General features: G+C 47.5%; 9 non-coding genes across 9 annotated transcripts; all 9 read left to right on the top strand.

Moving 5' to 3' along the window:
* Window positions 1–9827: 9827 nt before the first annotated feature.
* On the top strand, window positions 9828–9899 carry trnae-cuc (transfer RNA glutamic acid (anticodon CUC)). The gene has a single exon. It is a non-coding gene; the product is annotated as a tRNA-Glu (tRNA).
* An 830-nt stretch (window positions 9900–10729) lies between these two features.
* Window positions 10730–10802, top strand: trnak-cuu (transfer RNA lysine (anticodon CUU)). The gene has a single exon. It is a non-coding gene; the product is annotated as a tRNA-Lys (tRNA).
* Window positions 10803–11406: 604 nt separating this feature from the next.
* On the top strand, window positions 11407–11479 carry trnav-cac (transfer RNA valine (anticodon CAC)). The gene has a single exon. It is a non-coding gene; the product is annotated as a tRNA-Val (tRNA).
* Window positions 11480–13689: 2210 nt separating this feature from the next.
* On the top strand, window positions 13690–13761 carry trnae-uuc (transfer RNA glutamic acid (anticodon UUC)). The gene has a single exon. It is a non-coding gene; the product is annotated as a tRNA-Glu (tRNA).
* Window positions 13762–14594: 833 nt separating this feature from the next.
* Window positions 14595–14667, top strand: trnak-cuu (transfer RNA lysine (anticodon CUU)). The gene has a single exon. It is a non-coding gene; the product is annotated as a tRNA-Lys (tRNA).
* A 604-nt stretch (window positions 14668–15271) lies between these two features.
* On the top strand, window positions 15272–15344 carry trnav-cac (transfer RNA valine (anticodon CAC)). The gene has a single exon. It is a non-coding gene; the product is annotated as a tRNA-Val (tRNA).
* A 5584-nt stretch (window positions 15345–20928) lies between these two features.
* On the top strand, window positions 20929–21000 carry trnak-cuu (transfer RNA lysine (anticodon CUU)). Its single transcript has one exon. It is a non-coding gene; the product is annotated as a tRNA-Lys (tRNA).
* An 831-nt stretch (window positions 21001–21831) lies between these two features.
* Window positions 21832–21904, top strand: trnak-cuu (transfer RNA lysine (anticodon CUU)). The gene has a single exon. It is a non-coding gene; the product is annotated as a tRNA-Lys (tRNA).
* A 604-nt stretch (window positions 21905–22508) lies between these two features.
* Window positions 22509–22581, top strand: trnav-cac (transfer RNA valine (anticodon CAC)). Its single transcript has one exon. It is a non-coding gene; the product is annotated as a tRNA-Val (tRNA).
* Window positions 22582–25962: the final 3381 nt, after the last annotated feature.

Raw genomic sequence — 25962 nt, 5'->3', positions numbered from 1 at the left:
CCCTTACCCAGTCATGCTAAATTCCTGATAGCTAACTCCAACTGGTATAATTTTAAATACCATTTTCCTGTGTGGTCTCAGCTTTAAAACTGGTAAGCAACAAAAATTAAATGCAAAGATAAAGGAATATATCGGTAAAGACCATTCATTTCAATTTTTCGCAAAATAATGGAGAGTTATGGAATTCAATCTTCAAAGCTTTGATAAAAATCTCAGAATAGTACTGAATAAAAAGTAATTGGACTTTTTCAATAACTCACTAGCTGTCATGTTATGCCCTACATGACATAACATTCCTATTGTTATAAAACAGCAGAGCCTTCAAATCGTCAATGCATTTCCTCCAAATGTACTACTTATTTCTGTCATTCTATTTACATCATATTTAAATATGCTGGAGGGAAAGTTCGTTCTCGCCTGGAAAGCAGTTGGGTGTCCTCACCACCTGCTGTTAATGGCCGCCTGAAATGGCCACCGCTCTAAACCAGATAAATTGGTGTTGGGGGGGGGGGGATGATGGTAGATGGTGCAACACTGTTAGGTGCAACATTGCCCTGGTGGCGTTGCACGAGGGATCAGGGAACAATTTGTTGTGCTGGTACAGTGTTGCTGCTTCCCCTAGCATTTGAGTGCGAGGCTGTGAAGCTTACAATGTATTGTGGGCAGTGAGGATCTCTGACATTTAAAAGGCCATGTAATTGAAGCAAGGGAAAATAAAATACACTGATTCAATAGAGAGGCACAGAGGTTTAGGGAGGGAATTCGGACCTCGACAGCTGAAAGCACGGCCACCAATGATGGTGTGATTACAATTGGGGAACCGTAAGAGGCCAGAGTTGCACCAGTGGATCCTGATGCGTTTTCGAATGATGTCGCTGAGGTACAGCATGTAGATGAGAAGGAGGGGACCAAGGATAGATCCTTGAGGAACTCCAGAGGTAATGGTGCAGGAGTGGGAAGGGAAGACATTGCAGATGATTCTCTGGTTACGACTTGATAGATAAGAATGGAAGCAGGCGAGGGTGGTCCAGCGAGCTGTACAGCGGAACAGAGATTTTAGAGAAGGCTGGTGTGGTCAAAGGCTGGAGACAGGGCGGTTATGAGAAGGGTAGTTTACCATGGTCACAGTCTCATAGGATGTCACTTGTGACTTTGATGAGGGGCGTTTCAGTGCTGTGGCAGGAGTGGAGACCTGATTGGACAGATTCAAACATGGAGCTGCTGGAAAGGGCACAGATTTGGAAGGTGACAGCACGTTCAAGGACTTTGGCGAGGAAAGGGAGGTAAGGGAGGTAGTTTGCAGGGACAAAGGGGGTCGAGGTTTTGCTGTTGAGGAGTGGGATGATGACAACAGATTTGAATGGGAGGTGGACACTACCTGAGGAGATAGAACCATTAGCAATATCAGCGAACAAGGGAGCCAGGAAGGGAAGTCAGATGGTCAACAGTTTAGTGGGAATAGAGTTGTTGGTGCAGGTGAGTCTCACAGACAAGATGAGCTCGGAGAGGGCATGAGGGGAGATCGGAGGGAAACTGGAGAAAGATGCAAATTCAGGGCGAGGGCAAGGGGTAACTTTGGGGATGTTTGGCCCGGTGAGCTCGGGGAATGTAAGGATTCAGCAGAGGCAGCTGAACGGATGGTCTCAAACTTAGTGACAAAGTCCAAGAGCTCCTCGCAGTTGTTGATGGAGGTGAGGGTGGAGGAGGCAGGGGAGAGGGATTTAAGAAGAAAGTTTGTAGTAGAGAGGGGATGCTGGGGGTTATCTTTGCATTCCAGGATGCTCCTGAAATAGTTTTGGCAGAGAAGAGCAGGACCCGACAGTGCTTAATGTGATCCAGCCAGATCTGATGATAAATGGCTAAACCAGTTATCCTCCATAAAACGTTAAAAGTCTGCTCCCTTGGACTTAAGGGAGCAGAGATGAGGGCTGTACCGGGGGAATGACCAGGGAAAGAATAATAATTTTAATGGGACAAGAGCATCAAAATGGAGCTGAGGGTGTGATTGAGCAGATCCCAGTTACAGAAATGTCACGGTGAATGGAGAGTCAAAGGCTAGGCAGTGTGCAATTTGAAAGTGCCGTTGTAAGTAACTTTGGGGAAAGAGATTTTTCCAGGGATGGATTCAGTAGGAAGTGGGGTTGGGAAGGGGAAGGGGTATGTGAGCGGAGAGGGATACAAGGAAGTGATCAGGGATGGCTTACCATAGTATTGTACAAGCAATATGCAGTTTCACTTTTTCCAATCACTGTAAATCAGTGGTGTAACTAAAAATGTATTCTGCCTTAAGTTACAAACAACTGTATCCTCTAACTCACCGTAGCAAAGACACACAATGTCTGTGTAATGTATGTACCTGCGACTCGAGCTGTTGCATTGTGAGTGGCTTAGCCAGTCACGTGATGTTCACAAGACTCAATAAAACCCCAGTCAGTTTGGTCGAGGTCATCCATAAGATATGCAGTTGTGAGCTTAGTGGTAATGTGTAGTGTGATTGTTAAACCTTAGTTAATAAACCAACTAGTTCTTAATAGCAATGTGTTGCTATGAATTCTTAAGCAAATAACCCATGAAGCAAATACATTACAGTCCCCTTCTTTATAAAAAAATCCGTATCCTCCAATTTCCCGTGAGCAGTGCTATAGATCAACTGGTGTTATTAAGTCTGTATACAGTATGTGTCATTACACATTTCCTATAATGCTTCTGTTTAATATTTCCTTTAACACTTTTGTGTCACCGCTGATCATAAGCAAATTTATTCTCACCTACACAAATTTAGTGCATCAATTTATTCTATCACACCTGATTGGATCATTCTTTCCAGGATATTAACTCAAGTTCTGATTTTCACTTTCAGCAGACCACAAAGAATTTAAAACAAGTTAACAGTTGAAATAAAAACCACAACCTGTACCTTTAACATAAAAAGAAGCCCCAAGGTGATTCACAAATACTGAGCCTTAGTGAGAGAGTTAGGAGAGTTACAAAAGGAATTGTTTCTAAGCAGAAATAGCAGAAAATTGCGGTGAATAAGTCACCGGGCCCCGAGGACAAAAACCTTAAACTGGTCACTCTGAGATTGATAATTTTTTTTTTTAGGTAAGGGTATAAATGGATAAGGAACCAAGGCAGATAAATGGAGTTGCGATACAGATCAGCCATGATCTAACTGAATGGTGGTGCAGGCTCGAAGGGCCGAATGGCCTACTCCTGCACCTATTTTCTATGTTTCTATGTAAAAGGCTTGAGGTACTGATTGACCTATTGCTGTTCCTGTTTCACTCAAAAACAGGCACGTTTCAAGTATAAAAGTGTTTTGTTGAGGGTCCATGAGCATTAATGCAGCTCCTGGCTCCTCAAAGATTGACCCCCATGATGTCCAACCTTCCACACCCATCCTTTGGATCATCTTCCCCCCACCGCCCCCCATTTTTACCGACCTGCATCAACTGGGTTCCACGATGGAGCTGCCGGATTTTCACCCCTCTCCATTTGGACAGCTGCGCAAAATGTCCGAGCAGCCCACCAATGGTCTGGAAATAAGGTCCGATAGTTAAAATTGGTCAGGCCTCTGAATGCAGCCGTCCAGCAGGTGCAATGGATGCCCCGCCCGACCCATTTCATGGCCATTTCTGGTGAAAGTTCAAAATCACTGTCCTTGTGTCAGGATCATATATCACATAATCTTCAAACTTTTCACTCACACTGCTGATAACATACTTCTGATTTAAACAATGTGCCTTCCAACCGTCTTGAGCAACGCTATGGGAGATCTGCTAGTAATATATTAAAACATATATATTTATCTTCCTGTCATACTTTTGTATAAGACTTGCTGCAATGTTTCTCTGTCACATGAGTGGAGAACACTGCAGTGCATCGATAGCCTTAGTCCTTTCCAATCCATAATTAACACATTCTCTAATGCCACAAATAACTGAGTGACAGCCTATGGCAGACTCCTTTTTGAATGCCTAAAGTTAAAAGCTGCACATTCCGGCTGCTTTCAGTTGAGTTGTGAGAGATTATTAAAGGATCCTGCAGCTCCGCCTCGCTTCACAACAGCAGATCAAAGCCACAAACAACCCATCGACTAATCGCTCGTCCCCAGCTCCAGAGTGAGTGAGGCCGGGACAAGCAGCAACATTCCGGGCCCACACTCTCCAATCAGCCGCTGCCGGCGGAAAGTGGTGAATGCAGTCTCAATCATCGGGTTAATGCCCTTCCCTGGGATGTAAGGTACCACGGCCCAGGCCAAAGTTCCCCATACACTGACCACAGTCTCAATCATCGGGTTAATGCCCTTCCCTGGGATGTAAGGTACCACGGCCCATAAGAATATAAGAACATAAGAATTAGGAACAGGAGTAGGCCATCTAGCCCCTCGAGCCTGCTCCGCCATTCAACAAGATCATGGCTGATCTGGCCGTGGACTCAGCTCCACTTACCCGCCCGCTCTCCATAACCCTTAATTCCCTTATTGGTTAAAAATCTATCTATCTGTGACTTGAATACATTCAATGAGCTAGCCTCAACTGCTTCCTTGGGCAGAGAATTCCACAGATTCACAACCCTCTGAGAGAAGAAATTCCTTCTCAACTCGCTTTTAAATTGGCTCCCCCGTATTTTGATGCTGTGCCCCCTAGTTCTAGTCTCCCCGACCAGTGGAAACAACCTCTCTGCCTCTATCTTGTCTATCCCTTTCATTATTTTAAATATTTCTACAAGATCACCCCTCATCCTTCTGAACTCCAACGAGTAAAGACCCTGTCTACTCAATCTATCATCATAAGGTAACCCCCTCATCTGCGGAATCAGCCGACTGAATCGTCTCTGTACCCCCTCCAAAGCTAGTATATCCTTCCTTAAGTAAGGTGACCAAAACTGCACGCAGTACTCCAGGTGTGGCCTCATCAATACCCTATACAGTTGCAGCAGGACCTCCCTGCTTTTGTACTCCATCCCTCTCGCAATGAAGGCCAACATTCCATTCGCCTTCCTGATTACCTGCTGCACCTGCAAACTAACTTTTTGGGATTCATGCACAAGGACCCCCAGGTCCCTCTGCACCGCAGCATGTTGTAATTTCTCCCCATTCAAATAATATTCCCTTTTACTGTTTTTTTTCCCAAGGTGGATGACCTCACACTTTCCGACATTGTATTCCATCTGCCAAATCTTAGCCCATTCGCTTAACCTATCTAAATCTCTTTGCAGCCTCTCTGTGTCCTCTACACAACCCGCTTTCCCACTAATCTTTGTGTCATCTGCAAATTTTGTTACACTACACTCTGTCCCCTCTTCCAGGTCATCTATGTATATTGTAAACAGTTGTGGTCCCAGCACCGATCCCTGTGGCACACCACTAACCACCGATTTCCAACCCGAAAAGGACCCTTTTATCCCGACTCTCTGCTTTCTGTTCGCCAGCTAATTCTCTATCCATGCTAATACATTTCCTCTGACTCCGCGTACCTCTATCTTCTGCAGTAACCTTTTGTGTGGTGCCTTATCGAATGCCTTTTGGAAATCTAAATACATCACATCCATCAGTACACCTCTATCCATCATGCTCGTTATATCCTCAAAGAATTCCAGTAAATTAGTTAAACATGATTTCCCCTTCATGAATCCATGCTGCGTCTGCTTGATTGCACTATTTCTATCTAGCTGTCCCGCTATTTCTTCCTTAATGATAGTTTCAAGCATTTTCCCCACTACAGATGTTAAACTAACCGGCCTATAATTACCTGCCTTTTGTCTGCCCCCTTTTTTAAACAGAGGCGTTACATTAGCTGCTTTCCAATCCGCTGGTACCTCCCCAGAGTCCAGAGAATTTTGGTCGATTATAACGAATGCATCTGGTATAACTTCCGCAATCTCTTTTAATTCCCTGGGATGCATTTCATCAGGACCAGGGGACTTGTCTACCTTGAGTCCCATTAGCCTGTCCAGCACTACCCCCCTAGTGACAGTGATTGTCTCAAGGTCCTCTCTTCCCACATTCCTGTGACCAGCAATTTCTGGCATGGTTTTTGTGTCTTCCACTGTGAAGACCGAAGCAAAATAATTGTTTAAGGTCTCAGCCATTTCCACATTTCCCATTATTAAATCCCCCTTCTCATCTTCTGAGGGACCAACATTTACTTTAGTCACTCTTTTCCGTTTTATATATCGGGAAAAGCTTTTACTATCTGTTTTTATGTTTTGCGCAAGTTTAATTTCGCAATCTATCTTTCCTTTCTTTATTGCTTTCTAAGTCATTCTTTGCTGTCGTTTAAAATTTTCCCAATCTTCTAGGTTACCACTAACCTTGGCCAACTTATACGCATTGGTTTTTAATTTGATACTCTCCTTTATTTCCTTGGTTATTCACGGCTGGTTATCCCTTCTCTTACCGCCCTTCTTTTTCACTGGAATATGTTTTTGTTGCGCACTATGAAAGAGCTCCTTCAAAGTCCTCCACTGTTCCTCAATTGTGCCACCGTTTAGTCTGTGTTTCCAGTCTCCTTTAGCCAACTCTGCCCTCATCCCACTGTAGTCCCCTTTGTTTAAGCATAGTACGCTCGTTTGAGACACTACTTCCTCACCCTCAATCTGTATTACAAATTCACCATACTGTGATCACTCATTCCGAGAGGATCTTTTACTAGGAGATCGTTTATTATTCCTGTCTCATTACACAGGACCAGATCTAAGATAGCTTGCTCTCTTGTAGGTTCTGTCACATATTGTTCGAAGAAACAATTCCGTATGCATTTTATGAATTCCTCCTCCAGGCTACCCCGTGCGATTTGATTTGACCAATCGATATGTAGGTTAAAATCCCCCATGATTACTGCCGTTCCTTTTTCACATGCCTCTATTATTCCCTTGATTATTGCCCGCCCCACCGTGAAGTTATTATTTGGGGGCCTATAAACTACGCCCACCAGTGACTTTTTCCCCTTACTATCTCTAATCTCCACCCACAATGATTCAACATTTTTTCACTCGAGCCAATATCATCTCTCACAACTGCCCTGATATCATCCTTTATTAACAGAGCTACCCCACCTCCTTTCCCTTCTTGTCTATCTTTCCGAATTGTCAGATACCCCTGTATGATTAATTCCCAGTCTTGGCCACCCTGCAACCACGTTTCTGTAATGGCCACCAAATCATACCCATTTGTAATGATTTGTGCCGTCAACTCATTGACTTTATTTTGAATGCTGCGTGCGTTTAGGTCGAGTGTTTTAATACTAGTTTTTAAAGCATGATTTTTAGTTTTGACCTATCCTGCAGCCCCTTTATATTCATACATATTGTCCCTTCCTATCACCTTGTGATTTACACTTACCCCAGTGCTACTCTGCTCTGTTGCCTCCTGCCTTTTGCATTCTCTCTTGGGGTCCTGTTTATCTGAGCTCTCACCCACTCTAACTAGCTCAGAGCCCTCTCCTGGGTTCCGAATACTCCTCGCATTGAGGCACCGAGCTTTCAGGCTTGCCTTTTTATTACACTTTGACCCTTTAGAATTTTGCTGTACAGTGGGTTTCTCTGCCCTCCACTTTTACTCATCTCCTTTCTGTCTTTTGTTTCTGTCTCCATTTTGTTTCCCTCTGTCTCCCTGCATTGGTTCCCATCCCCCTGCCATATTAGTTTAACTCCTCCCCAACAGCACTAGCAAACACTCCCCCTAGGACATTGGTTCCGGACCTGCCCAGGTGCAGACCGTCCGGTTTGTACTGGTCCCACCTCCCCCAGAACCGGTTCCAATGCCCCAGGAATTTGAATCCCTCCCTGCTGCACCACTGCTCAAGCCACGTATTCATCTGAGCTATCCTGCGATTCCTACTCTGACTAGCACGTGGCACTGGTAGCAATCCCGAGATTACTACTTTTGAGGTCCTACTTTTAAATTTAGCTCCGAGCTCCTTAAATTCATCTCTTAGGACCTCATCCCTTTTTTTACCTAAATCTTTGGTACCAATGTGCACCACGACAACTGGCTGTTCACCCTCTCTTTTCAGAATGTCCTGCACCCGCTCCGAGACATCCTTGACCCTTGCACCAGGGAGGCAACATACCATCCTGGAGTCTCGGTTGCGGCCACAGAAACGCCTATCTATTCCCCTTACAATCGAATCCCCTATCACTATCGCTCTATTTCCTGCCCTCCTGTGCAGCAGAGCCAGCCACGGTGCCATGAACTTGGCTGCTGCTGCCCTCCCCTGATGAGTCATCCCCCTCAACAGTACTCAATGTGAGGCCAACGTGATATCCGTTACACTGCAGCCCATCAAAGGGTGAGAAACCACTGAATATAAAGGATGAGCTGACAAATATCAGGGGCAGTGCAGTCTGGTCAACGTCAAACCCTCCTGTCTTATTCAGCAGTGGCATGATCGGGAGTCAGACACCACAAAGTTTAATTAAAGACACAAATACAAGTAACACTTGCAAATCTTCTCAGTGTAAAATTCTTTCACTTTATTTGAAATGCTACTGCGTTGAATCTGAAAATACGCACAGTGGGATTTTATCTTCACTACTGATTGTATTTTGTGTGCACGGTTGGAATAATGGGTGCTGTTAATTTTGATAAAAGTTGCCCCAGATTCGTGGTGTCATCGGCAATGAAGATTTTGAAGCAGAAAGCTAAAATACAGTGAGTAAAATGGGATATGGTTTTGGAGTTAAGATGCAAAGCACAGGCCAAATGATTGAAGTATGTCGTGTCCCTGAGTTAGCATTTGTTTGATTGTGCAACAGAAGGTGAGGGGTTAATTAATGATGGTTTCCCGTGAAAGCAAGAGAAAAGTTTTCGAACAAAGCATCCGGTGCCTGTCAGCTCAGCGCTGCTTGTGATACCTGGTGGGAATGGGCGGGGATTTGAAAGCCCCTTGTATTGCAGAACCTTCATATAGACGAACATCTCCAGCTCACTGTGTAGGTCTCATGGTGCAACGGTAGTGTGTCTGACTCCCGATCAGAAGGTTGGGGTTATTGTTCTTCCAGAATGAATATTTCCTTTGCTGTTTTGCAATAACCAGACCCTTGCTCCAAGGTCTGTTTCACTATTTCCCCGGTGTCAGGCAGAGATTTTTTTTAAATTTAAATAAATACTTTATTCACATAAAAATTTGTACAGTACATTCAAAAGCAGTTCAGTCCATTTATCTGCGGCCAATAATCCCATACACTACATTCGGGTGCTGACGGCAGTTCCGTTCGATATATTCCCTTGCTTTCCAGTTCCAGTACAATTCGGAACAATACGGGATACCTTGTAGTACATTCAACAAATTACATCACACGTGTCACTATACAGTACACGGAATGGGTGACGGTACATTTACACTTTTTTTCAACGTGCATCATGAAACAGACCTTACATTGTACACGGCACTACAGAGGTGTTTACAGATCATGGTGCTCCATGTACACAATGAAGAAGTTACAAGTACGGCCCGAGGGGAGTTTTATACTGATTCCAGCCCCTGGGTTTACCGTGTCGGAAGGGCTTTAAACTGTGGCCCTTCCCCACTGTGCCTTTGCGGCAACTGCACCAATTTTAAGTGGGTCCCTCACCACGTAATCCTGGATCTTGGATTGCGCCAGTCTGCAACACGCAGACGTGGACATCTCCTTGCTCTGGAAGACCAGCAAGTTTCGGCAAGACCAAAGAGCGTCTTTGACCGAGTTAATGGCCCTCCAGCAGCAGGTGATGTCTGTCTCGGTGTGTCCCTGGGAACAGCCCGGAGAGCACAGAGTCCTGTGTTACGGAGCTGCTCGATGTGAACCTCGACACAACCACTGCATCTCTTTCCAAACCAGGTTCCCTGATGGTCTAGTGGTTAGGATTTGGTCCTCTCACTGCCACGGCCTGGGTTCAATTCCCGGTCAGGGAAATTGTACTTTTAATTCAAAACCTTATAAAAAAATAGTTCATCTATTTTACACATCTATATGCATCTCCTGTGTAAAAAAAAAGAAGCATTGATTTAAACATCATTAATTAATTCATAACATTCTATTGTCATATGATATATTTTGCTCTGAGCATATGAGGAACTTTTCTCCCGATCCCATTGGGTTTAATTCTGGTAATCTGGTGCTGAAAGTGGAGATGTTTCCGCAGTGTAACGGTTAACACGTTGGCCTCACACGCAAATCATCGACACCATCAGAGGCAGTCCCTCGGGATCGAGGAGGGGCTTGCTTCCACTCCCAAAGTGAGTCCTTTGATGGCTGAACAGTCGGATACGAGAGCCACAGACCATGTTACAGGTGGGACAGACATACGTCGAGGGAAGGGGTGGGTGGGACTGGTTTGCCGCGTGCTCCTTCCGCTGCCTGCGCTTGGTCTCTTCATGCTCCTTGCGTCGAGACTCAAAGAGCTCAACGCCCTCCCCGATGGACTTTCTCCACCTCGGGCGATCTGTGGCCAGGGTCTCCCAGGTGTCAGTGGTGATGTCGCACTTTACCAGGGAGGCTTTGAGGGTGTCCTTGTAACGTTTCCTCTGTCCTCCTTTGGCTCGTTTACCATGAAGGAGTTCCGCATAAAGACGTAAACATAAAGACGTAAGGATTAGGGGCCGGAGTAGGCCATTCGGCCCCTCGAGCCTGGTCCACCATTCAAGAAGACCCTGGCAGTTCTTCAACAGCAAGTTTAAACATCTGGGGCGGAGCCAACAGGCGCCTGGCTGCAATGAGCGATAAAAACCTGCATTGGACAGAAGCCCGGCTAGCTCAGTCGGTAGAACATGAGACTCTTAATCTCAGGGTCGTGTGTTCGAGCCCCACGTTGGGCGATGACATTTCTTTTCATTGAATGTTGCTTTCATGGAAAACCTCTGACCGAAACGGCACAAAACAAAAATGTTCCTTTCAAAGTCATTAAACTCCCCAATTTCCGTGCCCCGCGATTCTCCTGAATCAGATGCCTCTAGTTTTGCCGACTCAATCCATGTCCCTTTGCAATGTTGTGCTTCCAGCCACTCTATGAAATGTGCCACTAACTTATCGAATCATGGAATGGTTACAGCACGGAAGGCCATTCGGCCCTTCGAGCCCGTGCTGACTCTCAGCGAGTCCCACTCCCCCGCCCTTTCCCCGGAGCCCTGCAATTGTTTTTCCTTCAGACACTAATCCAACTCCCGTCTGAAAGATAAGATTGAGTCTGTCTCCACCGCCCTTTCAAGCCGTGCATTCCAGATCCTAACCACTCGCTGCTAAATGGCCAGCTCCTGTTCCTATGTGTAAAGTCTGGGAAACACGAGATCAATTCCTGCCACACTCACAGCCTTCCGAAATATAGCACCGTCATTCTATTCTCGTCAAACCAGCTCCTGAAGTATAGTCCAGCTGTGTAGGTTAAAGCTCTGGTTATATACCTAAGATTACTTTAACCACAGTGTTTCTGTAGTGTAGCGGTTATCACGTTCGCCTCACACGCGAAAGGTCCCTGGTTCGAGCCCAGGCAGAAACATTATTTTGGAGACTATTTTTGCTGTGAAATAAATTGACCAAAAGTCGCCCCAGGTTCCTTGTTGCATGAGCACTGAACATTTTAAACCAGTCTCCTAAATACAGAGTGAGTAAAGTCAGAGAGGGGAGAAAACTTCATCAATGATTCAAAATCCTTCAATGATGAAAGTTCAGTTATTGAAGTTTCCTCTGTCCCTCAGTAACAATTCTACAAAACAACGCTGTCGGTTAATGAATGGGGAATAAAACAAATAATCTTCACCCACCCCCATCCCCCGACACACAGTTTAATTCGTTGCATGTCATTATTTTAAAGATTTTGAATGAAAGAGTTACTTTCTGAATCCGGGCTCCCTCTGTGAGCACCGCATCACTAAACGAGCAGGAAACACATTAAAGAGTTTACCACAATTGCTGACATTTCTGAGCTTTTTTCTTGTGTTTTTTCAGCTCTTCGTCCTTTTCAGCTCCTGACTGCAGATATTGCTGTGATTAAACCTCAACACAATGCAAGGTCTCACTGTTTCCCCGGTGTCAGGCAGAGATACACCTGCTGCACTCATTTATTTCATGTGACAGGACACAAAATTTCAAAATCAACCTGCACTCAATGTGAGACCAATGTGATATCCGCTACACTGCAGCCCATCAAAGGGTGAGAAACCACTGAATATAAAGGATGAGCTGACAAATATCAGGGGCAGTGCAGTCTGGTCAATGTCAAACCCTCCTTTCTTATTCAGCAGTGGCATGATCGGGAGTCAGACACCACAAAGTTTAATTAAAGACACAAATACAAGTAACACTTGCAAATCTTTTCAGTGTAAAATTCTTTCACTTTATTTGAAGTCCTACTGCGTTAAATCTGAAAATACGCACGGTGGGATTTTATCTTCACTACTGATTGTATTTTGTGTGCACGGTAGGAATAACGGGTGCTGTTAAATTTGCCAAAAGTTGCCCCAGATTCGTGGTGTCATCGGCAATGAAGACTTTGAACCAGAAAGCTAAAATACAGTGAGTAAAATGGGATATGGTTTTGGAGTTAAGATGCAAAGCACAGGCCAAATGATTGAAGTATGTCGTGTCCCTGAGTTAGCATTTGTTTGATTGTGCAACAGAAGGTGAGGGGTTAATGAATGATGGTTTCCCGTGAAAGCAAGAGAAAAGTTTTCGAACAAAGCATCCGGTGCCTGTCAGGTGAGCGCTGCTTGTGATACCTGGTGGGAATGGGCGGGGATTTGAAAGCCCCTTGTATTGCAGAACCTTCATATAGACGAACATCTCCAGCTCCCTGTGTAGGCCTCGTAGTGCAACGGTAGTGTGTCTGACTCCAGATCAGAAGGTTGTGTGTTCAAATCATGTTGAGGTTCCTGTTCTTCTGGATATTGTTCTTCCAGAATTAATATTTCCTTTGCTGTGTTGCAAAAACCAGACCCTTGCTCCAAGGTCTGTCCCGGTGTCAGGCAGAGATTTTTTTTTATTTAAAAAAATACTTTATTCATATAAAAATTTGTACAGTACATTCAAAAGCAGTTCAGTCCATTTATCTGTGGCCAATAATCCCATACACTACATTCGGGTGCTGACGACAGTTCCGTTTGATATATTTCCTTGCTTTCCAGTTCCAGTACAATTCGGAACAATACGGGATACCTTGTAGTACATTCAACAAATTACATCACACGTGTCACTACACAGTACACGGAATGGGTGACGGTACATTTGCACTTTTTTTCAACGTGCATCATGAAACAGACCTTACATTGTACACGGCACTACAGAGGTGTTTACAGATCATGGTGCTCCATGTACACAATGAAGAAGTTACAAGTACGGACCGAGGGGAGTTTTATACTGATTCCTGCCCCTGGGTTTACCGTGTCAGAAGGGCTTTAAACTGTGACCCTTCCCCACCCTGCCTTTGCGGCAACTGCACCAATTTTAAGTGGGTCCCTCACCACGTAATCCTGGATCTTGGATTGCGCCAGTCTGCAACACGCAGACGTGGACATCTCCTTGCTCTGGAAGACCAGCAAGTTTCGGCAAGACCAAAGAGCGTCTTTGACCGAGTTAATGGCCCTCCAGAAGCAGGTGATGTCTGTCTCGGTGTGTGTCCCTGGGAACAGCCTGGAGAGCACAGAGTCCTGTGTTACGGAGCTGCTCGATGTGAACCTCGACACAACCACTGCATCTCTTTCCAAAACAGGTTCCCTGATGGTCTAGTGGTTAGGATTTGGTGCTTTCACTGCCGCGGCCCGGGTTTGATTCCCGGTCAGGGAAATTGTTCTTTTAATTCAAAACCTTATAAAAAAATTATTCATCTATTTTACACATCTATATGCATCTCCTGTGTAAAAAAAAAAAGAAGCATTGATTTAAACATCATTAATTAATTCATAACATTCTATTGTCATATGATATATTTTGCTCTGAGCATATGAGGAACTTTTCTCCCGATCCCATTGGGTTTAATTCTGGTAATCTGGTGCTGAAAGTGGAGATGTTTCCGCAGTGTAACGGTTAACACGTTGGCCTCACACGCAAATCATCGACACCATCAGAGGCAGTCCCTCGGGATCGAGGAGGGGCTTGCTTCCACTCCCAAAGTGAGTCCTTTGATGGCTGAACAGTGGGATACGAGAGCCACAGACCATGTTACAGGTGGGACAGACATATGTCGAGGGAAGGGGTCAGTGGGGCTGGTTTGCCGCGTGCTCCTTCCGCTGCCTGCGCTTGGTCTCTTCATGCTCCTTGCGTCGAGACTCAAAGAGCTCAACGCCCTCCCCGAAGGACTTTCTCCACCTCGGGCGGTCTGTGGCCAGGGTCTCCCAGGTGTCAGTGGTGATGTCGCACTTTACCAGGGAGGCTTTGAGGGGTGTCCTTGTAACGTTTCCTCTGTCCTCCTTTGGCTCGTTTACCACGAAGGAGCTCCGCATAAAGACGTAAACATAAAGACGTAAGGATTAGGGGCCGGAGTAGGCCATTCGGCCCCTCGAGCCTGGTCCACCATTCAAGAAGACCCTGGCAGTTCTTCAACAGCAAGTTTAAACATCTGGGGCGGAGCCAACAGGCGCCTGGCTGCAATGAGGGATAAAAACCTGCATTGGACAGAAGCCCGGCTAGCTCAGTCGGTAGAGCATGAGACTCTTAATCTCAGGGTCGTGGGTTCGAGCCCCACGTTGGGCGATGACATTTCTTTTCATTGAATGTTGCTTTCATGGAAAACCGCTGACCGAAACAGCACAAAACAAAAATGTTCCTTTCAAAGTCATTAAACTCCCCAATTTCCGTGCCCCGCGATTCTCCTGAATCAGATGCCTCTAGTTTTGCCGACTCAATCCATGTACCTTTGCAATGTTGTGCTTCCAGCCACACTATGAAGTGTGCCACTAACTTATCGAATCATGGAATGGTTACAGCACGGAAGGCCATTCGGCCCTTCGAGCCCGTGCTGACTCTCAGCGAGTCCCACTCCCCCGCCCTTTCCCCGGAGCCCTGCAATTGTTTTTCCTTCAGACACTTATCCAACTCCCGTCTGAAAGATAAGATTGGGTCTGTCTCCACCGCCCTTTCAAGCCGTGCATTCCAGATCCTAACCACTCGCTGCTAAATGGCCAGCTCCTGTTCCTATGTGTAAAGTCTGGGAAACACGAGATCAATTCCTGCCACACTCACAGCCTTCTGAAATATAGCACCGTCATTCTATTCTCGTCAAACCAGCTCCTGAAGTCTCGGCCAGCTGTGTGGGTTAAAGCTCTGGTTATATACCTAAGATTACTTTAACCACAGTGTTTCTGTAGTGTAGCGGTTATCATGTTTGCCTCACACGCGAAAGGTCCCCGGTTCGAGCCCAGGCAGAAACATTATTTTGGAGACTATTTTTGCTGTGAAATAAATTGACCAAAAGTCGCCCCAGGTTCCTTGTTGCATGAGCACTGAACATTTTAAACCAGTCTCCTAAATACAGAGTGAGTAAAGTCAGAGAGGGGAGAAAACTTCATCAATGATTCAAAATCCTTCAATGATGAAAGTTCAGTTATTGAAGTTTCCTCTGTCCCTCAGTAACAATTCTACAAAACATCGCTGTCGGTTAATGAATGGGGAATAAAACAAATAATCTTCACCCACCCCCATCCCCCGACACACAGTTTAATTCGTTGCATGTCATTATTTTAAAGATTTTGAATGAAAGAGTTACTTTCTGAATCCGGGCTCCCTCTGTGAGCACCGCATCACTAAACGAGCAGGAAACACATTAAAGAGTTTACCACAATTGCTGACATTTCTGAGCTTTTTTCTTGTGTTTTTTCAGCTCTTCGTCCTTTTCAGCTCCTGACTGCAGATATTGCTGTGATTAAACCTCAACACAATGCAAGGTCTCACTGTTTCCCCGGTGTCAGGCAGAGATACACCTGCTGCACTCATTTATTTCATGTGACAGGACACAAAAGTTCAAAATCAACCTGCAGGTGGCCACACACAGCACTGAATAGTCAGGGTGTGTTCAGGTCACTGTCTCCTCTGGAAATGTGGGTTTATGTCCCACTTCTGATATTATTTTTGAACCAAAAACTAATGTGCGATAAAATGGAACAAGAGCAGTCCGGGGTACATTGTCACATGATGCAAGCGACCTCGGACCTCGGAATGTGAAGCATTGAAAGGTGCCCTCTAAATATCTCGCACTGCTCATTTAAAAACACGGTTATAATTTGTTTCAGTGCAAAAGAAGGCAGGCTCGAAGGGCCAAATGGCCGACTCCTGCTCCTGGTTCTTGTGTTCTTATACAGAGCACAGCACAAATGATCAAATGATCAACTCTCCCTCAGTTCGCATTTCTTTCATTGGGCAAAAGAAGATTATGGGTTCATTAATGATGTTTTCCCGTGAAAGCAACATAAAAGTTGAAGGAAAATATTCCACCCAACATGGGGCTCGAACCCACGACCCGGAGATTAAGAGTCTTTTCCTCTGCCGACTGAGCTCAGGCCTGCTTAAGTTGTATCTTCCTGTTGCTGATTGCTGCCAGGCGCCTGTTGGGATCGCCCCGTGGGTTTATCTCGAACTTCAAACATCGAAACAGGTTCTCCTGAATTTCAAGGCATGTCCGGAGATTAATCATCAAAAGCCGTGTCATTAACCACAGGGGCTCCGGCAATTTTCTGATCGCAAAGTGTTTTCAGTCCTTGTCAATATCTCTTGTCTATTTGCCGGTGTTTCCCGATTCTGTCGGTCTCTCTGGCTCTCTTTAATCTATGTGTGGTCACCTGCAGGTTGATTCTCGATGAATGCCTGTGTTTGTGTCTTCAACAACAACAGAAAATGTCTCTTATATATTTCTTACGTTCTCTCCAATGCCTTGATATCCTTCCTAAATTGTGGTGCTCAGAACTGTAAACAGTTCTCCAACTGAGGCCTAAACCGGGGTTGAAAAGGTATGGTATAACTTCCTCGCTGGTGTCCTCTATTTCACTACATATAAAGCCAAGGGCCCTGTATTCTTTTTAAACAACGTAGCAACTTATCTACCCAGCTTCAAAGATTTCTGTGTGTAAATCACTCAATCCTTCTGCTTCCCTTTTAACACAATACCATTTAGTTTATGTTTTCTCATATCACCTCCCTTTGTTTCCCAGACCTTACACACAGGTACAGGAGGAGGCCCATTCAGCCCCTCGAGTCTGTTACACAGGTACAGGAGGAGGCCCATTCAGCCCCTTAAGCCTGTTACACAGGAACAGGAGGAGCCCCATTCAGCCCCTCGAGCCTGTTACACAGGAACAGGAGGTGGCCATTCAGCCCCTCGAGCCTGTTACACAGGAACATGAGGAGGCCCATTCAGCCCCTCGAGTCTGTTACACAGGTACAGGAGGAGGCCCATTCAGCCCCTCGAGCCTGTTACACAGGAACAGGAGGAGGCCCATTCAGCCCCTCGAGCCTGTTACACAGGAAGAGGAGGAGGCCCATTCAGGCCCTCGAGCCTGTTACACAGGAACAGGAGGAGGCCCATTCAGCCCCTCGTGCCTGTTACACAGGAACAGGAGGAGGCCCATTCAGCCCCTTCAGCCTGTTACACAGGAACAGGAGGAGGCCCATTCAGCCCCTCGAGCCTGTTACACAGGAGCAGGAGGAGGCCCATTCAGCCCCTCAGGCCTGTTACACAGGAACAGGAGGAGGCCCATTCAGCCCCTCAAGCCTGTTACACAGGAACAGGAGGAGGCCCATTCAGCCCCTCGAGCCTGTTACACAGGAACAGGAGGAGGCCCATTCAGCTCCTCGAGTCTGTTACACAGGAACAGGAGGAGGCCCATTCAGCCCCTCGAGCCTGTTACACAGGAACAGGAGGAGGCCATTCAGCCCCTCGAGCCTGTTACACAGGAACAGGAGGAGGCCCATTCAGCCCCTCGAGCCGGTTCCGCCATTCAATGTGATCATGGCTGATCTGTGAACAAACTCCATATACCCGCCTTTGGCCCATATTCCTTAATACCTTTGGTCAAAATGCGATGTTAAATGAACAACTGACCCAGCACCAACTGCCCTTTGCAGAAGGGAGTTCCAAACCTCTCCCATCTTGTGTGTGCAGGAATGTTTCTGAATTTCACTACTGAAACGTCTGGCTCTAATGTTTAGACTATGGCCCCTAGTCTGGAACTCCCCAACCAGCGGGAATCATTTCTCTCTATCTACTCTATCTGTTCCCTTATTATCTTGAAAATTTTGATCAAATCACTGCTCGACCCTCTAATTTCCAGTGGGTGTAATCTCATATCTTAATTTAAACCTTGGAATCCAGGTATCATTCTGGGAAACCGACACAGTGCTCCCTCCAAAGCCAATATAGCCTTTCAGATATAGATATAGATTCAGTGAAAACTGAATCAAGGGACGGGTCTTACTCGATTTAATCTGATGGTTTCCAGCAGGCACTTGGTAAGGTCCCACACATCATCATCATCATCATCATAGGCGGGTCCTCGAACGAGGAAGGCTTACTTCCACATGGGTTCACAGGTGTTTCAATGAAGGACCCGATGTTCCAGTCCTGAACTCCAATCAAAGGGTGGAAGATGCCTGTGGGTGGATTGTTTTAACGTGGGGTGACCGTTGCACACCAGCCACCACACGGGGTTGACAGAGCGAGGTCTTGGTCCAGTGGCAAGGGTTAACCAGGACGGCTGGAGACCTGCTCTGCTGCACGTCATCAAAACCCAGGTCACCGTTTGGTGCGTGGGCAGGAACATCGGCGGGGCCCAGGTACAGCGGAGGAGCGGGAAGGTCAGTGTGGAGGAACGGTGAGAGATCGTGGTGGAGGAACGGTGAGAGATCGTGGTGGAGGAACGGCGAGAGGTCGTGGTGGAGGAATGGTGAGAGATCATGATGGAGGAATGGTGAGAGATCGTGGTGGAGAAACGGCGAGAGATCGTGGCGGAGGAACGGCGAGAGATCGGGGTGGAGGAACGGTGAGAGATCGTGGTGGAGGAACGGTGAGAGATCGTGGCGGAGGAACGGTGAGAGATCGTGGCGGAGGAACGATGAGAGATCGTGGTGGAGGAACGGTGAGAGATCGTGGCCGAGGAATAGTGAGAGATCGGGGTGGAGGAATGGTGAGAGATCGTGGCCGAGGAATAGTGAGAGATCGGGGTGGAGGAACGGCGAGAGATCGTGGCCGAGGAATAGTGAGAGATCGGGGTGGAGGAACGGCGAGAGATCGTGGCGGAGGAACGGTGAGAGATCGTGGTGGAGGAATGGTGAGAGATCGGGGTGGAGGAACGGTGAGAGATCGTGGTGGAGGAATGGTGAGAGATCGGGGTGGAGGAACGGTGAGAGATCGGGGTGGAGGAACGGTGAGAGATCGTGGTGGAGGAGCGGTGAGAGATCGTGGCCGAGGAACGGTGAGAGATCGTGGTGGAGGAATGGTGAGAGATCGGGGTGGAGGAACGGTGAGAGATCGTGGTGGAGGAACGGTGAGAGATCGTGGTGGAGGAACGGTGAGAGATCGGGGTGGAGGAATGGTGAGAGATCGGGGTGGAGGAACGGTGAGAGATCGTGGTGGAGGAACGGTGAGAGATCGGGGTGGAGGAACGGTGAGAGATCGTGGTGGAGGAACGGTGAGAGATCGTGGTGGAGGAACGGTGAGAGATCGGGGTGGAGGAATGGTGAGAGATCGGGGTGGAGGAACGGTGAGAGATCGTGGTGGAGGAACGGTGAGAGATCGTGGTGGAGGAGTGACGAGAGATCGTGGCGGAGGAACGGTGAGAGGTCGTGGTGGAGGAACGGTGAGAGATCGTGGTGGAGGAACGGTGAGAGATCGTGGCGGAGGAACGGTGAGAGATCGGGGTGGAGGAACGGTGAGAGATTGTGGCGGAGGAACGGTGAGAGATCGGGGTGGAGGAGCGGTGAGTGATCGTGGTGGAGGAACGGTGAGAGATCGTGGTGGAGGAACGGTGAGAGATCGTGGTGGAGGAACGGTGAGAGATCGTGGTGGAGGAACGGTGAGAGATCATGGCGGAGGTGCGGCGAAGGTTAAACACAAGGGATGTTGGCAGAAATCAAAGTTGAGGCAACGTGTGTGTTGCGTATCTGTAAAGCATGCACTCCCATGTTCCGCCACCAGGGAGCTCATCCCCTGAAGTCCCAAGGGATCCCAGCATCCCTTGGGAGCAGTGTATTTAAGCCGGCCCCTAAGGCCAGTTCCTCACTCTGGAGTGTCTTATGAAAGACTGAGGTCACTGTTACTTTAACCTCCCTGTGTGCAGCATCATCTGTGTTAGGACCACAATAACTGGCGACGAGAATACGAATCCAACACAAAGATGCAGCAAACTGTGGGCATCCTGGAGAAGTTCTCGGAGGGTGAGGACTGGGAAGCCTATGTCGAACGGCTAGACCAGTACTTTGTAGCCAACGAGCTGGACGGAGAAGGAAGCGCTGCAAAAAGGAGAGCGGTCCTCCTCACAGTCTGTGGGGCACCGACCTACAGCCTCATGAAGAATCTCTGGCTCTGGTGAAACCCACAGATAAGTCGTATGAGGAGCTGTGTACACTGGTTCTGGAGCATCTTAACCCGAGGGAGAGCATGCTATGGCGAGGTATCGGTTCTACACGTGCCAGCGATCTGAAGATCAGGAAGTGGTGAGCTACATCACCGAGCTAAGGCGACTTGTAGGACAATGTGAGTTTGATGGCTACCTGGAGCAAATGCTCAGAGACTTTTTTGTACTGGGCAATGGCCACGAGACCATCCTATGAAAACGATATCTGACCAAGACTGAAAGCTGTGTTGTGATGGTGTAAGGAGTGGATTTAACGAATCACTTCAAGGCGATCTGAAAGTGGCGTTAATTTATGATCACGGTTCCAATTTGTTTCAGTGTGAAACAAATGGATTGAAAAGGCCAATAATGTCACCAACTATAACGATGCAGTGAGCCAGTAGTGCTGGGTTCCCTGATGGTCTAGTGGTTAGGATTTGGTGCTCTTACCACCATAGCCTGGGTTTAATTCCCGGTCAGGGAAATTGTACTTTTAATTCAAAACCTTATAAAAAAAATAGTTCATCTATTTTACACATCTATGTGCATCTCCTGTGTAAAAAAAAAGAAGCATTGATTTAAACATCATTAACTAATTCATAAAATTCTATTGTCATATGATATATTTTGCTCTGAGCATATGAGGAACTTTTCTCCCGATCACATTGGGTTTAATTCTGGTAATCTGGTGCTGAAAGTGGAGATGTTTCCGCAGTGTAACGGTTAACACGTTGGCCTCACACGCAAATCATCGACACCATCAGAGGCAGTCCCTCGGGATCGAGGAGGGGCTTGCTTCCACTCCCAAAGTGAGTCCTTTGATGGCTGAACAGTCGGATACGAGAGCCACAGACCCTGTTACAGGTGGGACAGACATACGTCGAGGGAAGGGGTGGGTGGGACTGGTTTGCCGCGTGCTCCTTCCGCTGCCTGCGCTTGGTCTCTTCATGCTCCTTGCGTCGAGACTCAAAGAGCTCAACGCCCTCCCCGATGGACTTTCTCCACCTCGGGCGGTCTGTGGCCAGGGTCTCCCAGGTGTCAGTGGTGATGTCGCACTTTACCAGGGGGGCTTTGAGGGTGTCCTTGTAACGTTTCCTCTGTCCTCCTTTGGCTCGTTTACCATGAAGGAGCTCCGCATAAAGCCGTAAACATAAACACGTAAGGATTAGGGGCCGGAGTAGGCCATTCGGCCCCTCGAGCCTGGTCCACCATTCAAGAAGACCCTGGCAGTTCTTCAACAACAAGTTTAAACATCTGGGGCGGAGCCAACAGGCGCCTGGCTGCAATGAGTGATAAAAACCTGCATTGGACAGAAGCCCGGCTAGCTCAGTCGGTAGAGCATGAGACTCTTAATCTCAGGGTCGTGGGTTCGAGCCCCACGTTGGGCGATGACATTTCTTTTCATTGAATGTTGCTTTCATGGAAAACCGCTGACCGAAACAGCACAAAACAAAAATGTTCCTTTCAAAGTCATTAAACTCCCGAATTTCCGTGCCCCGCGATTCTCCTGAATCAGATGCCTCTAGTTTTGCCGACTCAATCCATGTCCCTTTGCAATGTTGTGCTTCCAGCCACACTATGAAATGTGCCACTAACTTATCGAATCATGGAATGGTTACAGCACGGAAGGCCATTCGGCCCTTCGAGCCCGTGCCGACTCTCAGCGAGTCCCACTCCCCCGCCCTTTCCCCGGAGCCCTGCAATTGTTTTTCCTTCAGACACTTATCCAACTCCCGTCTGAAAGATAAGATTGAGTCTGTCTCCACCGCCCTTTCAAGCCGTGCATTCCAGATCCTAACCACTCGCTGCTAAATGGCCAGCTCCTGTTCCTATGTGTAAAGTCTGGGAAACACGAGATCAATTCCTGCCACACTCACAGCCTTCCGAAATATAGCACCGTCATTCTATTCTCGTCAAACCAGCTCCTGAAGTCTCGGCCAGCTGTGTGGGTTAAAGCTCTGGTTATATCCCTAAGATTACTTTAACCACAGTGTTTCTGTAGTGTAGCGGTTATCACGTTCGCCTCACACGCGAAAGGTCCCTGGTTCGAGCCCAGGCAGAAACATTATTTTGGAGACTATTTTTGCTGTGAAATAAATTGACCAAAAGTCGCCCCAGGTTCCGTGTCGCATGAGCACTGAACATTTTAAACCAGTCTCCTAAATACAGAGTGTGTAAAGTCAGATAGGGGAGAAAACTTCTTCAATGATTAAAGTTTTGCAAATGATTAAAGTTCAGTTATTGAAGTTTCCTCTGTCCCTCAGTAACAATTCTACAAAACATCGCTGTCGGTTAATGAATGGGGAATAAAACAAATAATCTTCACCCACCCCCATCCCCCGACACACAGTTTAATTCGTTGCATGTCATTATTTTAAAGATTTTGAATGAAAGAGTTACTTTCTGAATCCGGGCTCCCTCTGTGAGCACCGCATCACTAAACGAGCAGGAAACACATTAAAGAGTTTACCACAATTGCTGACATTTCTGAGCTTTTTTCTTGTGTTTTTTCAGCTCTTCGTCCTTTTCAGCTCCTGACTGCAGATATTGCTGTGATTAAACCACAACACTATGCAAGGTCTCACTGTTTCCCCGGTGTCAGGCAGAGATACACCTGCTGCACTCATTTATTTCATGTGACAGGACACAAAAGTTCAAAATCAACCTGCAGGTGGCCACACACAGCACTGAATAGTCAGGGTGTGTTCAGGTCACTGTCTCCTCTGGAGATGTGGGTTTATGTCCCACTTCTGATATTATTTTTGAACCAAAAACTAATGTGCGATAAAATGGAACAAGAGCAGTCCGGGGTACATCGTCACATGATGCAAGCGACCTCGGACCTCGGAATGTGAAGCATTGAAAGGTGCCCTCTAAATATCTCGCACTGCTCATTTAAAAACACGGTTATAATTTGCTTCAGTGCAAAAGAAGGCAGGCTCGAAGGGCCAAATGGCTGACTCCTGCTCCTGGTTCTTGTGTTCTTATACAGCACAAATGATCAAATGATCAACTCTCCCTCAGTTCGCATTTCTTTCATTGTGCAAAAGAAGATTAATGGTTCATTAATGATGTTTTCCCGTGAAAGCAACATAAAAGTTTAAGGAAAATAATTCACCCAACATGGGGCTCGAACCCACGACCCTGAGATTAAGAGTCTTATACTCGACCGACTGAGCTCGGGCCTGCTTAAGTTGTATCTTCCTGTTGCTGATTGCTGCCAGGCGCCTGTTGGGATCGCCCCGTGGGTTTATCTCGAACTTCAAACATCGAAACAGGTTCTCCTGAATTTCAAGGCATATACGGAGATCAATCATCAAAAGCCGTGTCATTAACCACAGGGGCTCCGGCAATTTTCTGATCGCAAAGTGTTTTCAGTCCTTGTCAATATCTCTTGTCTATTTGCCGGTGTTTCCCGATTCTGTCGGTCTCTCTGGCTCTCTTTAATCTTTGTGTGGTCACCTGCAGGTTGATTCTCGATGAATGCCTGTGTTTGTGTCTTCAACAACAACAGAAAATGTTTCTTATATATTTCTTACGTTCTCTCCAATGCCTTGATATCCTTCCTAAATTGTGGTGCTCAGAACTGTAAACAGTTCTCCAACTGAGGCCTAAACCGGGGTTGAAAAGGTATGGTATAACTTCCTCGCTGGTGTCCTCTATTTCACTACATATAAAGCCAAGGACCCTGTATTCTTTTTAAACAACTTAGCAACTTATCTACCCAGCTTCAAAGATTTCTGTAAATAACTCAATCCTTCTGCTTCCCTTTTAACACAATACCATTTAGTTTATGTTTTCTCATATCACCTCCCTTTGTTTCCCAGACCTTACACACAGGTACAGGAGGAGGCCCATTCAGCCCCTCGAGCCTGTTACACAGGTACAGGAGGAGGCCCATTCAGCCCCTCGAGCCTGTTACACAGGAACAGGAGGCCCATTCAGCCCCTCGAGTCTGTTACACAGGTACAGGAGGAGGCCCATTCAGCCCCTTGAGCCTGTTACACAGGAACAGGAGGAGGCCCATTCAGCCCCTCGAGCCTGTTACACAGGAACAGGAGGTGGCCATTCAGCCCCTCGAGCCTGTTACACAGGAACAGGAGGAGGCCCATTCGGCCCCTCGAGCCTGTTACACAGGAGCAGGAGGAGGCCCATTCAGCCCCTCAGGCCTGTTACACAGGAACAGGAGGAGGCCCATTCAGCCCCTCCAGCCTGTTACACAGGAACAGGAGGAGGCCCATTCAGCCCCTCGAGCCTGTTACACAGGAAGAGGAGGAGGCCCATTCAGCCCCTTCAGCCTGTTACACAGGAACAGGAGGAGGCCCATTCAGCCCCTCGAGCCTGTTACACAGGAGCAGAAGGAGGCCCATTCAGCCCCTCAGGCCTGTTACACAGGAACAGGAGGAGGCCCATTCAGCCCCTCAAGCCTGTTACACAGGAACAGAAGGAGGCCCATTCAGCCCCTCGAGCCTGTTACACAGGAACAGGAGGAGGCCCATTCAGCCCCTCGAGCCTGTTACACAGGAACAGGAGGAGGCCCATTCAGCCCCTCAAGCCTGTTGCACAGGAACAGAAGGAGGCCATTCAGCCCCTCGAGCCTGTTACACAGGAACAGGATGAGGCTCATTCAGCCCCTCGAGCCTGTTACACAGGAACAGGAGGAGACCCATTCAGCCCCTCGAGCCTGTTACACAGGAACAGGATGAGGCTCATTCAGCCCCTCGAGCCTGTTACACAGGAACAGGAGGTGGCCATTCAGCCCCTCGAGCCTGTTACACAGGAACATGAGGAGGCCCATTCAGCCCCTCGAGCCTGTTACACAGGAACAGGAGGAGGCCCATTCAGCCCCTCGAGCCTGTTACACAGGAACAGGAGGAGGCCCATTCGGCCCCTCGAGCCTGTTACACAGGAGCAGGAGGAGGCCCATTCAGCCCCTCAGGCCTGTTACACAGGAACAGGAGGAGGCCCATTCAGCCCCTCCAGCCTGTTACACAGGAACAGGAGGAGGCCCATTCAGCCCCTCGAGCCTGTTACACAGGAACAGGAGGAGGCCCATTCAGCCCCTTCAGCCTGTTACACAGGAACAGGAGGAGGCCCATTCAGCCCCTCGAGCCTGTTACACAGGAACAGGAGGAGGCCCATTCAGCCCCTTCAGCCTGTTACACAGGAACAGGAGGAGGCCCATTCGGCCCCTCGAGCCTGTTACACAGGAGCAGGAGGAGGCCCATTCAGCCCCTCAGGCCTGTTACACAGGAACAGGAGGAGGCCCATTCAGCCCCTCCAGCCTGTTACACAGGAACAGGAGGAGGCCCATTCAGCCCCTCGAGCCTGTTACACAGGAACAGGAGGAGGCCCATTCAGCCCCTTCAGCCTGTTACACAGGAACAGGAGGAGGCCCATTCAGCCCCTCGAGCCTGTTACACAGGAGCAGAAGGAGGCCCATTCA

The sequence above is a fragment of the Pristiophorus japonicus genome, chromosome 20, assembly GCF_044704955.1.
Source record: "Pristiophorus japonicus isolate sPriJap1 chromosome 20, sPriJap1.hap1, whole genome shotgun sequence".
Classification (NCBI taxonomy): Eukaryota; Metazoa; Chordata; class Chondrichthyes; family Pristiophoridae; genus Pristiophorus; species Pristiophorus japonicus.
The sequence above is the reverse complement of the archived record's forward strand: the minus strand, read 5'-3'. Positions and strand labels throughout refer to the sequence as shown.